General features: G+C 62.6%; 1 pseudogene; it reads left to right on the plus strand.

Moving 5' to 3' along the window:
- LOC131495922 (CSC1-like protein 1) overlaps nt 1-12088 on the plus strand; it is a 28838-nt pseudogene extending 16750 nt beyond the window's left edge.
- Nucleotides 12089-12579: the final 491 nt, after the last annotated feature.

Genomic DNA, 12579 nt, shown 5'->3' on the forward strand with positions numbered 1-12579 from the left:
ACCCTTGGTTTCGGATCGGTTCGTGAGTTCGAGACCCGCATCGGGCTCCGCTTGGGCAGTGCGGATCCTGCTTGGGATTCTCTCTCCCCTGCTCTCCGCCCCTCCCCGGCTTGCGCTCGCTCTCTCTCTCTCTCTCTCTCAAAATAAACTTTAAAAAAGAAAGCTGAGCTCCTGGGCCTGGCAGTTGGACAGTGGGCGTGGGGTCTGTGCCGCAGGGTTATGGTGACTCTGACGTGTGTCCCCCTACCCCCACCCCTGCAGGAAGAAGACAGAAAAGAGCCTGATCTATTACATGAACCTGCGGGCGAAGACAGGCCAGTGGACCCTCATCAACCCCAGGCCCTGCGGCCAGTTCTGCTGTTGCAAAGTGCCGGGGTGCGAGTGGGTGAGGGCCCGGCCCCCCGCGGGAGTGCCACGGGGTCCCCGCCGCCCGCGCAGGGCCCGTGGTCACGAGGGGGTGCGTGTCCTTAGGAGGATGCCGTCTCCTACTACGCGCGCATGAGGGACAGGCTGCTGGAGAGGATCGCGGATGAGGAACGCCGGGTGCAGGAACAGCCCCTGGGCATGGCCTTCGTCACTTTCCAGGAGAAGTCCATGGCCACCTAGTGAGTAGGGCGTGTCCGGAGCCCTTTGTCTCCTCCAGGTGACTTATGACCCGCCCCTGGGACGGGTTGGGGCTGGGGCAGGCCACAATCCCCCCATCATCCCAACCCAGGTGCGTGTGACACGTGTGGGGTGATCCTCGCGCGAGGTGAGTCCCTCGTGGGTTGACGTGGCCTCACCCCCGGGCCGAGCTCCCACCAGCCATGCCAGGGAAGGCGTCCAGCATTCTGCCACCCCCCTTCAGATGTCCACTCTGGACCGCAGATGATCTTCTGTGCTGGGTTTTCCGTCGCACAGATGCACAGACCCCAGGCACTGCACAGACCCCCAGCTCTGCAGCAGGGAGACCCCGGGGCCAGGCTGCGGAGCACACGTGGGCCCCAGCACGGGGCTCTGGCTCCTGGAGTGGCGTCACGCCTGGGGTGGGGGACGCAGGTGGCCACACAAGTGCCCCTTCCCAGCCCTCTCTGCGGGCACCGCACACCCGGGAAAAGTCCCCTGCAGCCAGGCCAGAGCCAGGAGGGGCTCGTGGAAAGGGGGGGCGTGCTGAGGCAGGAGTGAGGGGCATGGAGACGGCGGGGGTCCAGGTGGCAGTCCGGGGGGGCCCTGGGCGTCAGGGTGGGAAGAAGTGAGGACAGCTAGGCCCTGGCCCGGCCGCGCAGTGCGTCCGCGGCCCCGACTTCCTGGGCGGCCGAGGGTGATGATGGCGCAGGGAGCAGCCGTGGTCCAGGGGTGCAGCGGCCAGACGGGGTGCGCACCTGAGCCGGAGAGCCTCGGGATCCTGACGCGGAGGCAGGAGTGACCCCCGGCTCGCCGCGTGGTCCTGAGGATGAGGCCAAGTCCTCCCCGTGAGCTGTAGTAACGGCTAACCTAGCAACCCGCTGATAGAGCAACGGCCCCGGGGCCCCGCGGCATCTGCCCTCACTCTGCGCGTGTGCGCGGTGCCCCGGGTGTCTGGGCCACGGCCACGTCTGCTCTTCCTTCCTGGCAGCATCCTCAAAGACTTCAATGCCTGCAAGTGTCAGAGCCTCCAGTGCAAAGGCGAGCCCCAGCCGTCCTCCTGCAGCGCGGAGCTCCGTATCTCCAAGTGGACGGTCTCCTTTGCCACGTACCCCGAGGACATCTGCTGGTGAGGCCCCGGCCCTGGACTGGGGAGGGGGGAGGGGCCCCAGGCCGGGCATCACAGGTGCGAGCTGGCCTTCAGGGCCCCCCCACCATAGCTCCTGGCTCCGCTCTGGGCCTGGGGCGGGCGTGGGGGGATGCGTCAGGTGGGGGGGGGCATCCACACCCGGCACTGCGCTCCAGTGATGCCCCCCGGCATCCGGGGTGTCCGGGAGCCACGTCTATAATTTCCAGTTTCCTTTCGGCCGCGTTGAGAAAGTAGAAGGAAACTGTTCAACTTAATTGCATAATCTCTCTCTCCTTATATATCCGAAATATTATCACTCTAACGTGATCAGTTACCTTCTAGTGGAGATGCGTCTCTTTTTCATACTTAGTAGCTTTGAAATCCGGCGTGTATGTTCTTTTGAGTCGGACCAGCCCCGGTTCAGGGCTCGGTAGCCCCTGGCTGCTGTGTCGTGTGGCGTTAGGTCTAGCCTGGGGACACGCTGCTGAGCTCGGCCGCGTCCACGGGGGCCGTTGGTGAGCCTTGAGCACAGTGCCGCGGGTGAGGGCAGCCCCAGCAGAGCCCCCAGCGTGGCTGGCTTCAGCTCCCTGCCCAGAGCGAGCTTTGGGAGCGTCTCCGTGGCTCCAAGCTGATCTCTGATGGTTCACAGGGCTTCCCAAACGTGGGGGCAGCGTGCTGCTGTGTTCTCGGTGGGGTGAGAGGCCAGCATGACCGCCGTGGGGCCTGGGCACTGCTGTCCCCTGCCTCCCTCCCTCTGCGTGCACCCAGCCCCCGGCCCTGTGTCGCTGGTCACCAGGCATTTTAGATGTGGCCGTGTCGTAGCCTCGTTCTGTCTGTCTGGGTGACCGTGGAGTCCCTTTGGTGGGTTCTGGCCCCCGGGCTGTGGCCGGGGAGCCGTGTGAGTGGTGGATAACCTGTTTTCTCTCTGAACTCAAGGGGACCCCGCATTTGACCTTGCTGGAGCTGAAGGTCGGTACAGAGGGCTCACCTGTACTCCTGGGGTCCAAGTGCCTCAGTCTGGTCTCTCGCCGGGCCTCGATGTGACCCGCTGACCCACCTGAGGGCACCGGGGGCGTGGTCGGCAGCCCGGCCTGGGGGGGGTCTCAGCCTCCAAGCCTGTGTCCCCTCCTGCAGGAAGAACCTCTCCGTCCAGGGTTTCTGCTGGTGGCTCCAGTGGCTGGGCATCAACTTCACTCTGTTCGTGGGGCTCTTCTTCCTGACCACCCCCGCCATCATCCTGTCCACCATAGACAAGTTCAATGTCACCAAACCCATCCGTGAGCTCAACGTGAGTGACTATGCTACAAGCCCGTCCTGCAAGGCTGGGGACAAGAAGGCGTGGGGGGGGGGCGGTGGCTGGAGCCCAGGGACGTGGGGGCTGAACCAGGAGCCGTGCCTCTCAGCTCACGTCCGTGCCTTTAGGCCTTGAGCAGGTGTGGCCACATTTACGACACTGGTTTACGACACGCGCGCGCCCGTGCGTGTTTTCGAAATCAATCTGAACGTTCAACGGTAGGGTCGTGTGAGCTGAAGGGCATGTACTGATGGAAAGTTAAGTATCTGTTACATAATCGTCAACTCATTGATTCTAGATAGGCAACAAATGATTATTTAAAATCTTAGACAAATCGAGACAACGAAACGCTTCCTGAAGTGGCCTCTGCTTGAAAACAATATTGGTTTCCCCAGGGCACCTGGGGGCTCAGGTGTCCACCTCTTGGTTTTGGCTCAGGTCGTGATCTCACAGTTCGTGAGATCGAGCCCCTGTGTCGGGCTCTGAGCTGATAGCGTGCAGCCTGCTTGGGATTCTCTCTCTCCTGCTCTCTCTCTGTCCCTCACCTGCTCGCTCTTTCAAAATAAGTAAACGTAAAAAAATTAAAAAGATACTGATTTCCCATAATTGGCTCTGTTGAAATATCCCCCTAAATCTTTTTTTTTTTTTCTCCAGTTCCACTTGGCATTCAGTCAGTCACGCTCAGGGCAAGCACGCGGGGCTAGAAGGCGTGAGGGCCTCGCTGTGCCGTCCCCCAGCTGACGAATTCCGAACGCTGGGTTTTCATCCCAAAGCTGGGGCGAAGGCACCTGCCGGATGATCCTTGCGGGGTTCTGGTGATGGTGACCACATAAGCTGCTGTGTGGCCCAGGCCTTCTTACCCGAAAATAACCCCTTGCGCACATTAAGAATTTTGTTTATCTTTAAAAGCGTGTCAGTGTTCACGCCTTTGCGCATCTTTGGATGTATGGCCAAGTCTGTTCTTTTGAGGGTGGAATCGGCCGAGTGGAACCCTCTTTGTCGATTCTCCCTAAACCAGTTTCGGTTTCTTATGGTAAAGCAAGAATCTACAGATATTTGCAACACTGTTCTAAGAACAGGACCCTCCTGGCTCTCATTCCATCCGTTTTCTACAGTTCATTTACTCTCGTCTCATTCAATAGCATTAAAAAAATTTTTTTTATATTTATTTTATTTTTGAGAGAGAGAGAGAGAGACAGAGTGCGAGCAGGGGAGGGGCAGAGAGAGAGGGAGACAGAGTCCGAAGCCGGCTCCAGGCCCTGAGCTGTCCGCACAGAGCCCGACGCGGGTTTTAAACCCACAAACCGCGAGATTGTGACAAAGTCGGATGTTTAACCAACTGAACAACCCAGGCGCCCCTCAATAGCATTTTTTAAATTTTTTGTTTGAGAGTGTGCATGGGTGGGGGGGGGGGGCAGAGGGCAAGAGAGAGAGAGAGAGAGAGGGAGAATCTCGAGACTCCAGGCTTAGTGCAGAGCCTGACGTGGGGCTCGATCCCACGGCCCTGGGATCATGACCTGAGCCGAAGTCGGACACCCAACCGACTGAGCCACCCAGGCGCCCCAGTACGCAGCTTTTTAAAGATGCCTGTTTTATCAGGGAAAGTAGGCAGCTCCTGTGATTGCAATAGTGAGCATATCAGGCACAGGCAGTTAGGTCACTGCTGGGCAGGAGGGAGCTGAGCGGGCAGGCCTCCTGGGGAGGCCCTGGCTTCCGTGTTCCCACTTGCCCTTGGTTGCGCAGAGGGGAGCCGGCAGTGGGGGTCGGGGGGGCGCGGTCGCTCTGGGCAGTCAGACAGGTGGAGATCGGTTGTATGTGAAGTTACTTTCTCTGCTCATCCAGCCCTACTAACACCAAGTGCAGTTCTGGTCTGTTCGGCCAACGGCACGGGACACCTGCTCTGTATGGGGCACAGCGTCAGCCCTGGGGGGCAAGGCAAGGGCGACCGGGAGTTCCCGGAGTCGCCGTGACAGCAGGTCGTGGCCTCCAAGCCCCCATGGCCACAGCCTCTCCACCTGTGTCTTCTGTGGGCCGTGTTTTGCAGGACCCGGTCATCAGTCAGTTTTTCCCGACCCTCCTCCTGTGGTCCTTCTCGGCCCTGCTCCCCACCATCGTCTACTACTCCACGCTGCTGGAGTCTCACTGGACCAAGTGAGTGAGGACGCTCGCCTGACGGCGTCCGTGGGTGCCCAGCAGGGGTCTTGGGGGGAGCACCGGGCAGGGCTCACCTCTGACTTCCTGCAGGTCAGGAGAAAACGAGATCATGATGTCCAAGGTCTATATATTCTTGATCTTCATGGTGCTGATCCTGCCGTCCCTCGGCCTCACCAGGTACGCGTCGTCACCTCCTGCCCTGAGTTCACAGTCAGGATCTGGACAGCTCCGTCCCCAAGTGGTTTTAGAGGATGCAGATCCCTGACGACACTTAAGCCGGTCCCTCCCACTTGGGGTGCCGTTGCGCGGCAGGCTCACGGATTGTTCCGGAGATCCGGTCTCTCTTCCTTAAAAAGAAGCTTGAAGACAACATTTCCGCCCAGGGGGAGGGTAGAGTCACGGCTGTGTTGATTTTAAGGGAGGGGGCCGCCGTTGGAGCAGCCCCTCATAGGCTGCTCTGGAGTGGGGGCACCTTAGACGACAGATGGGGGTCCCGATGTCCTGCCTGCTGGTGAGAGCAGGGAAGAATGAAAACGGGTCGCGATCACCTGGAGGGCTGGACATAAATTCTTACGGGATTCATTTTTCTTCCAGTCTGGATTTTTTCTTCCGGTGGCTCTTTGACAAAACTTCCTCCGAAGCCTCTATCAGGTTGGAGTAAGTATCGGCCACGTTGCGTTTTGGAGCCGTGGTCCCGGGGAGAGGTCCCACGGGGGCTCAGCCGTGGCTGCGCTGGGGCTGGGGGCGCGGTGGCCTGTGCCCGGCACAGACGTCTCCTCCTGAGGCCATCGGGGCCGGGGAAGCCCACGGCCCCTGGCAGGGCTGAGGCCGCCCTATGGGGGCTGACCCACTTTGTGCCAGGTGTGCAGAAGTGTGGTTAATCTTTTAGGCTGAAACTCCATCAGGGGCAGTCTTGTTCATTCTTGGAAACTCACTTACTTACTGAGAATGGAGCCGCTCAGGGAGAAGGAACCCGTGGGTCCCAGTGGTGCCGGGGAGGCCGGGGTGGGGACGGCCACGCGGCTGTGCGGTTGGGCCCGGGCCCCGTTTACCCCCGGAGAACAGAATAAACCTGTCTCTGGGGTGTGTCCCCCTGACAGGGCGTTGCGGGCTAAATGCTTTATTCTTTTTCTCGTTGAACCTTTACGACAAGCTGTGGGGGTAGGCGCCATTGTTTCTCCATTTTATGGATGGGGAGACTGAGGCTCAGAGATGTTGGAATAGCTTGCCCTGGGCTACCCAGCCCGTTAACTCGGCCTGAGCCCCGACTGCCCTACCCTTTGGGCCCTAATACTGGCCCCCCGCCTTGGCATTGACTCATCCAACCCAGTGTTGGTAGGAAGGCTGGCCACGTTTCCTGGGAAGATTAGACCGAATTATTCCACGTGGGTTCTTGCTGGTCAGGCTGAGGGCTCGGGGGCTGGCGGCCACAGGCGGGCACCCACACACCCAGCCAGCTCCCGTCTGGGTGGACTGTGGCTTCCAGATGGCCAGATCTGGCGCTCGGGGCTGGGCCCTCACCTTCATGAACCGTCAGCCACGTCTGACACATCGTCACGCCTTCGTCCGCGAAGGCTCCAGGATGGCCCTGTCCCGGTTCTCTTCCCATCGCGGGTTCTCCTGCGTCTCCCCGATGCCTGTGGCCCTGCTCCCAGTCACCTCAGCTGGACCCCGGCCTCCGTGGCCCCGTGCTCCCGAGTTGGAGCCTGCAGGCCCCGTGCACCCGCGGCCCTGCGCCCAGGGCTGCCCACGAGTGTCTGGCTGCCCCAGCCGAGGGGCCCTGGGGCACCTGTCCCCTCTGTGCCCTCCCCCGCCGCACCTGGTCCGCCAGCACCCCTCCGGTCGCCCCGCCTCACCGATGCCAGCGGCCACCCCTGTGCAGCCCCAGCCCTCCCTGCACGCATGCCCTGCCTCTCCCTGGCCCGCGGCCCCCCTGCCCTGTGGGTGCGCGCGCCCCGCACCCGCCGAGAGCCGCTCTCTGCCCGGTCCCTGGACGCTTGTCCTTGCCCTCCTGCTCCGCGAGCACGGGTCTCACCTCCTTAGGCCTCTCTGGCGGCCCGTGTAACAGGGGGCACGTCGTCCCTCCTCTGCTCCGGTTCCCCCGAGCACACGTCACATCTGGCATGCTGTGTGTCCCCTTCGCTGGGATGCAGGCTCTCGCAGAGCAGGGCAGGGGCGGGGGTAGGGCAGAGGCAGGGGCAGGGCCCCCCTTTCATCTCTGAGCCCGGAACACGGAGCGAGCATCCGCACCAAATGCAGGGGCTCCGCTCCCGCCCTGCCGAGTGCCCCTCCCCGGGACGGGAAAGAGGCTCACAGCCCGGCCGCCCCCCAGGTGCGTCTTCCTGCCCGACCAGGGCGCCTTCTTTGTGAACTACGTCATCGCCTCGGCCTTCATTGGCAACGGCATGGAGCTGCTGCGGCTGCCGGGCCTGGTCCTCTACACCTGCCGCATGGTCGTGGCCAAGACGGCCGCCGACCACAGGAACATCAAGCAGGTACACCCCGCCCCCCTCCACGGGGCCGGTGATCACCCAGGAGGCGCGTCCTGGGGGGGGACGCACTCTGCACCTGTCCTCTGCGTAGACGCGGGACTCTCGGGCCTGCTGCGTAGACCCGATTGGAGCAAGGGAAACACTGAGAGAACGAGACTCCTTTACCCCTGGCGGCCTGGGTGTGAAGCGAGCAGGGCCGGAGAGGTCCGTGCAGACGGCACCCGGGGCGGGCCGGAGAGGTCCGTGGGGCAGGGGGCAGCCGTGAGCCTCCCGTCTCCAAAGTCCTCCCCTTACGGCCCCCGTGGCGTGGGCGGGTGGCATCTGGAGCAAACCCTGCGCTCTGCCCTCTTGGCACAGAACCAGGCCTTCCAGTACGAGTTCGGAGCCATGTACGCGTGGATGCTGTGCGTCTTCACCGTCATCATGGCCTACAGCATCACCTGCCCCATCATCGCGCCCTTCGGTGAGTGTGGCCCCGGGGGCGGTGGCTGACCCCTCGGGGCACCCTAGGGGTGCCCCCCGCACACTGAGGACTTCTGCAGCGCCCGGGAGCCACAGGGACATCCCTGGTCCTGCTGGCCATCCCTGGTGGCGCCCTGATCCCAGCGTCCGGCAGCTACCGCCTGGCTCGCGGGTGACCGCGCCGCGCGGCAGACGTGCTCTGAATGTGTGCGCTCCGTGGGTTGTCACTCGTACCGCTCGACGCATCTCGTTTGTGGCCCCTTTCACACTCAGTGTGACACGAGTGAGGAGTAGACCCAGGATCTGAGCTGAGGACTGTTTGACTTTAAAGACCGAGGTCTTGCAGCTAAAATAAACGTGAGGAACTGCAGACAGGTGGAAGATTCTAGAAGGAAGTAGAACACCCAGCACACTGTTGGCACTGCAGCTGAGGTTTAGGGGCGGGAGGAGGTTTTAGTTTTCCGTTTACTCTTGAACTATTTAAAAAATCAACAGGTTTACTTTTTTTTTTTAGTGTCTGTTTTTGAGAGAGACAGAGCGCAGGTGGGGGAGGGGGGAGAGAGAGAGGGAGACACAGAATCTGAAGCAGCTCCAGGCTCCGAGCTGTCAGCACAGAGCCCAACGCAGGGCTCGAACTCATGTACTGTGAGATCATGACCTGAGCTGAAGTCAGACGCTCAACTGACTGAACCCCCAGGTGCCCCAAAAGTTTTACTTTTTGAAAACAAAACAGGAACACCCAGCTGGCTCTGTCAGTGGAATGTGCGACTCTTGGATCTCAGGTTGTGAGTTCAAGCCCTGTGTTGGGTGTAGCGATTACTTAACAATAAAACCTTTAAAAAAATAAAAAATAAAAAAACAAAATTTTAAAGATCCTGACATAACAGAAGCACATCCACCCTGTGTGCTGCCCCTGGGGCAGGACCCTCTGGCACCTGCCGCCTGATGAGTGCGGAGGGCCAGCTGGAGCCGGGAAGGGACAGAGAGAGGGAGCCCGGAAGGACGGTGGGGGGCTCGCGGGGGAGGGCCCGGGCAGAGGTCGGGCCAGGCATTCGGTACAAAGTAACTTCTTTCTGCAAAATGATCCTAGAATTTCTGTCTTCCCTAGGGACAGAATGACAGCTGCCTTTTACTCCTTGGGGTCAGGGGGAAACTGGGAGAGGGCGGGGGAGAGAGCGAGCGAGCGCGAGAGCGCTCCCGAGCTGCCGGGATCTGCTTTGAGCCCCACTTTGCCTTCGTGTAGTCAGATGGCAGACCAGCCCGGCCCCGTGGACAGATCGATGCCCCGGGAGGGAGGGGGCACGGGGGCCCCTGGGGCCCCACCAGGCTTGCTGCTCACGGCCCCGTGTCCGCAGGCCTCACCTACATCCTGCTCAAGCACCTGGTGGACCGTCACAACCTGTACTTTGCCTACCTCCCGGCCAAGCTGGAGAAAAGGATCCACTTAGCGGCCGTCAACCAGGCCTTGGCCGCCCCCATCTTGTGCCTCTTCTGGCTCTATTTCTTCTCCTTCCTGCGCCTGGGTGAGGGGCCCTCTGACCAGGGCGGGGTGGGGGCGGGTGGCGGCCCTCGGCCTCCTCTTTCCGCATCCACGCCAGCCCGACAGCATCCAAACCGGTGTCCAGTCGGAACGCGGTACCCGGGCTGAGGGCTGGCTGGGGACAGCGCCGACGCCCCGGTTCCCGAGCTGGCCTGAGCCCGGGGAACCCTGGAGGAGGCCGCGTCGCTCAAGAAGCCTTAGAAGGCAGTCCCTCTGTGAGCTCCGCAGGGGCTGAACCAGAGGGGACGGGCAAGGGGGCCGGATTGCTCTTTGGGGGGCGGGGGTGGAGAAGGGAAAACGGACACTCTCGGGGAAAAGAAAAAGGCAGACAGGACGTGACCGTGCCCCAGCCAGGTGGGGGAGCTTCCGTCCCGCCTGGCCCAGGACGCTGGAGCCTGGAGGGGGCTGACCGTTGGCACAGGCCATCGACTCGGTGTCCCAGTTCCTGCAATCCAACCGGGGGCGAGGCCAGTGGGTCCCTCTGTCTGTCCAAGCGATGAAGACACCACCCCAGCTGCTGGAGGGCGGGGGGCGGACGCTCTTTTCTTCCCTTTCTGCCCGAGGCAGAGGTCACGCACGGCTCCTGCCCCAGACGTGGCCCCTCTCCCCCCACTGAGGCTGGCATCCCTGTGTCCCCAGGTCTGAAGGCCCCCCTCACCCTGTTCACCTTCCTGGCCGTCCTGCTCACCATCCTGGTCTGCCTGGTCTATACCTGCTTCGGATGCTTCAAGCACCTCAGCCCTCTGAACTACAGGGTAAGGGGCACCTCATCCCAGCGCGTGCAGATTCTCCGTGGGCAGGCCTGGGGCTGGGGTGCGCCCTGCGCTCCCCGCCCCTTGTCCTGCCCTGTGCCGCCCGCCCCGGCCCCTGCTGCCAGGAGCCTGGCACCAGCTGGTGCTCTTATCCCGAGCGGTGCCGGTCTGTGTGCTGGGAGGATGTTCATCTGGGAAGGGCCTTTGGTCTCTCATCGCGAGTTTCTGTTGTGTCTGCAGATGGAAGAATCGGCCAGCGACAAAGGGAGCGAGGCCGAGGCCCACAGGCCACCGCCGTTCACGGTGAGTGTCCCCGGGCAACGTGCCGAGCATCTCCTGTCCAGACAGAAGGGCCCCGACCGCGTGGCACCCACGTTCCTACGTTGAGGTCACGGGAGAGGGCATCCTGGTCCCGCGGGCTGGATGTTTCACCGGGCGCCCTCCTCCCTTCCCGGCGTGGCTAATGCCCGCTACGGCCTGCTGCGTGAAGCCCCCGGCGTCCTGCTCCGGGTCCCTGACAGGAGCCAGGGCTGCGACAGAGACCCCGTCAGCAGCAGCCTTCTCTCCAGCCGCTTCAGGCACTCTGATGGGTGTCAGTCCTTGGACCAGCCCCAGGGAGACGGTTCTCAGATTCACTACCCAGGGGTGCACCTGCCTCCGCGGACGAGGAGACGGGCAGGCGGGTGGCGGAAATGCCTTTCTTAGCCAGGGTCTGGGGGAGGGGCCGGCGGGGGGAGTGGGGAGGAATCTCGTGCCCAGCCCCCGCTCCAGGTGCTCATGCCCCCGTATGTTGGCAGCCCTACGTGCCCCGGATTCTGAGCGGCTTGTCCTCGGAGAGAACGGCCCTGTCCCCACAGCATCAGCAGACTTATGGAGCCGTCTGTGACATCAGTGGGACCGTCCTGGGGCAGTGTCCCGCCCAGGGCCCTGCGGACAGCGACAGCAGGCCGGCTGCCTACCAGGAGGCCTGAGGGCGGCCGGGCCAGGCTCCGAGGACGGAGAGGAGGAGACCCAGGTGGAAAAGCGGCTTGACTCGGGCCCCAACCAGGCCCAGGACTACTCTGACCTGTGTGAAGCACACCTGCTCTGGGAAGACGGACCCAGAAAGGTTCCCCAGGCCCTTGGCCGAGGAAGACAGGGCGGGGCCACCACGCAGGGAATGGCGGCCTTTCTGGTCACAGCAGCGGGGAGGGGGGCCGGTGCGTGCCGGGGACTCTGTGCGTCTCCAGGTCCCCCTTCTGCATAAATGTCCCAGCTCTGTAGCTGGGACACATCCCTGGTGATTCCGCAGGACCACATGTGGGAACGGTGCCCCAGCAGCCCCTGCAGCTGTCCCAGGTACCCGGGAGGACACAGCGAAGGACTGCTCTTCTGTGAGGATGGACTGCCCACCACCTCTGGGCACACACCCAGCGATAACCAAAGAGCCTGCGTGTAGCTCTGGGCGGGGCCGCGATGCTGGGCGGGGTTTCTTCCGGCCCCCCCAGACCCCCCCCATCACCGCATCCAGCCATCTCCCACCCATCGGGGCTGCGCCGCGGGAGCAGGAAGGGACCAGGCTCCTTGTTTCTGTGTCACATTGCCAGTGACAGTGGCTGGGTCAGGTCACCCTGCAGCAGGCAAGGGCAGGAGGACCACGAATAAAGCGCTCATTCGGCCAGACTGGTGAGGTCAGGGCCCCATCTACCTGCTCCCTCCCAGGCTGGGGCTAGTGCTCCCAGTGCCCTGGAGCCAGGGGGAAACCTGAGTGGGGCAGGGGGGAGGAGGAGAGGGTGTCTGCCCCTAGCTGGGCCAGGCACCATCCTTAAACTGTGAGGACAGGTGGCCCCTTGCCTAAATTTTTCTCCCCATGGGACAGGGACTCCGTTCTGGGCACCTGCCAGAGAAGCAGCCTCCCACTGCTATCAGGGGGCGCCAGAGGCCCAGGGGGGCCCTTGTGCACGGGGTAGGTGGGTGGGGGCGGGGGGTGGCTCCATCCTGCAGGGGCGAGGCTGGGGCTGGGGCTCCATCCGGCAGGGGTGGGGTGGGGCTGGGGGGGGTGGGCTCCATCCTTCAGGGAAGGGGGTAGGGGTGGGGCTCCATCCTGCAGGGGCAGGGCGTGGCCCAGGCCTCCTGAGACCCCACCCCTGCACCGCCCAGCCTCAGGTCCTGCT

This window comes from Neofelis nebulosa, chromosome 15 (genome assembly GCF_028018385.1).
Source record: "Neofelis nebulosa isolate mNeoNeb1 chromosome 15, mNeoNeb1.pri, whole genome shotgun sequence".
In the NCBI taxonomy this organism is placed as follows: domain Eukaryota; kingdom Metazoa; phylum Chordata; class Mammalia; order Carnivora; family Felidae; genus Neofelis; species Neofelis nebulosa.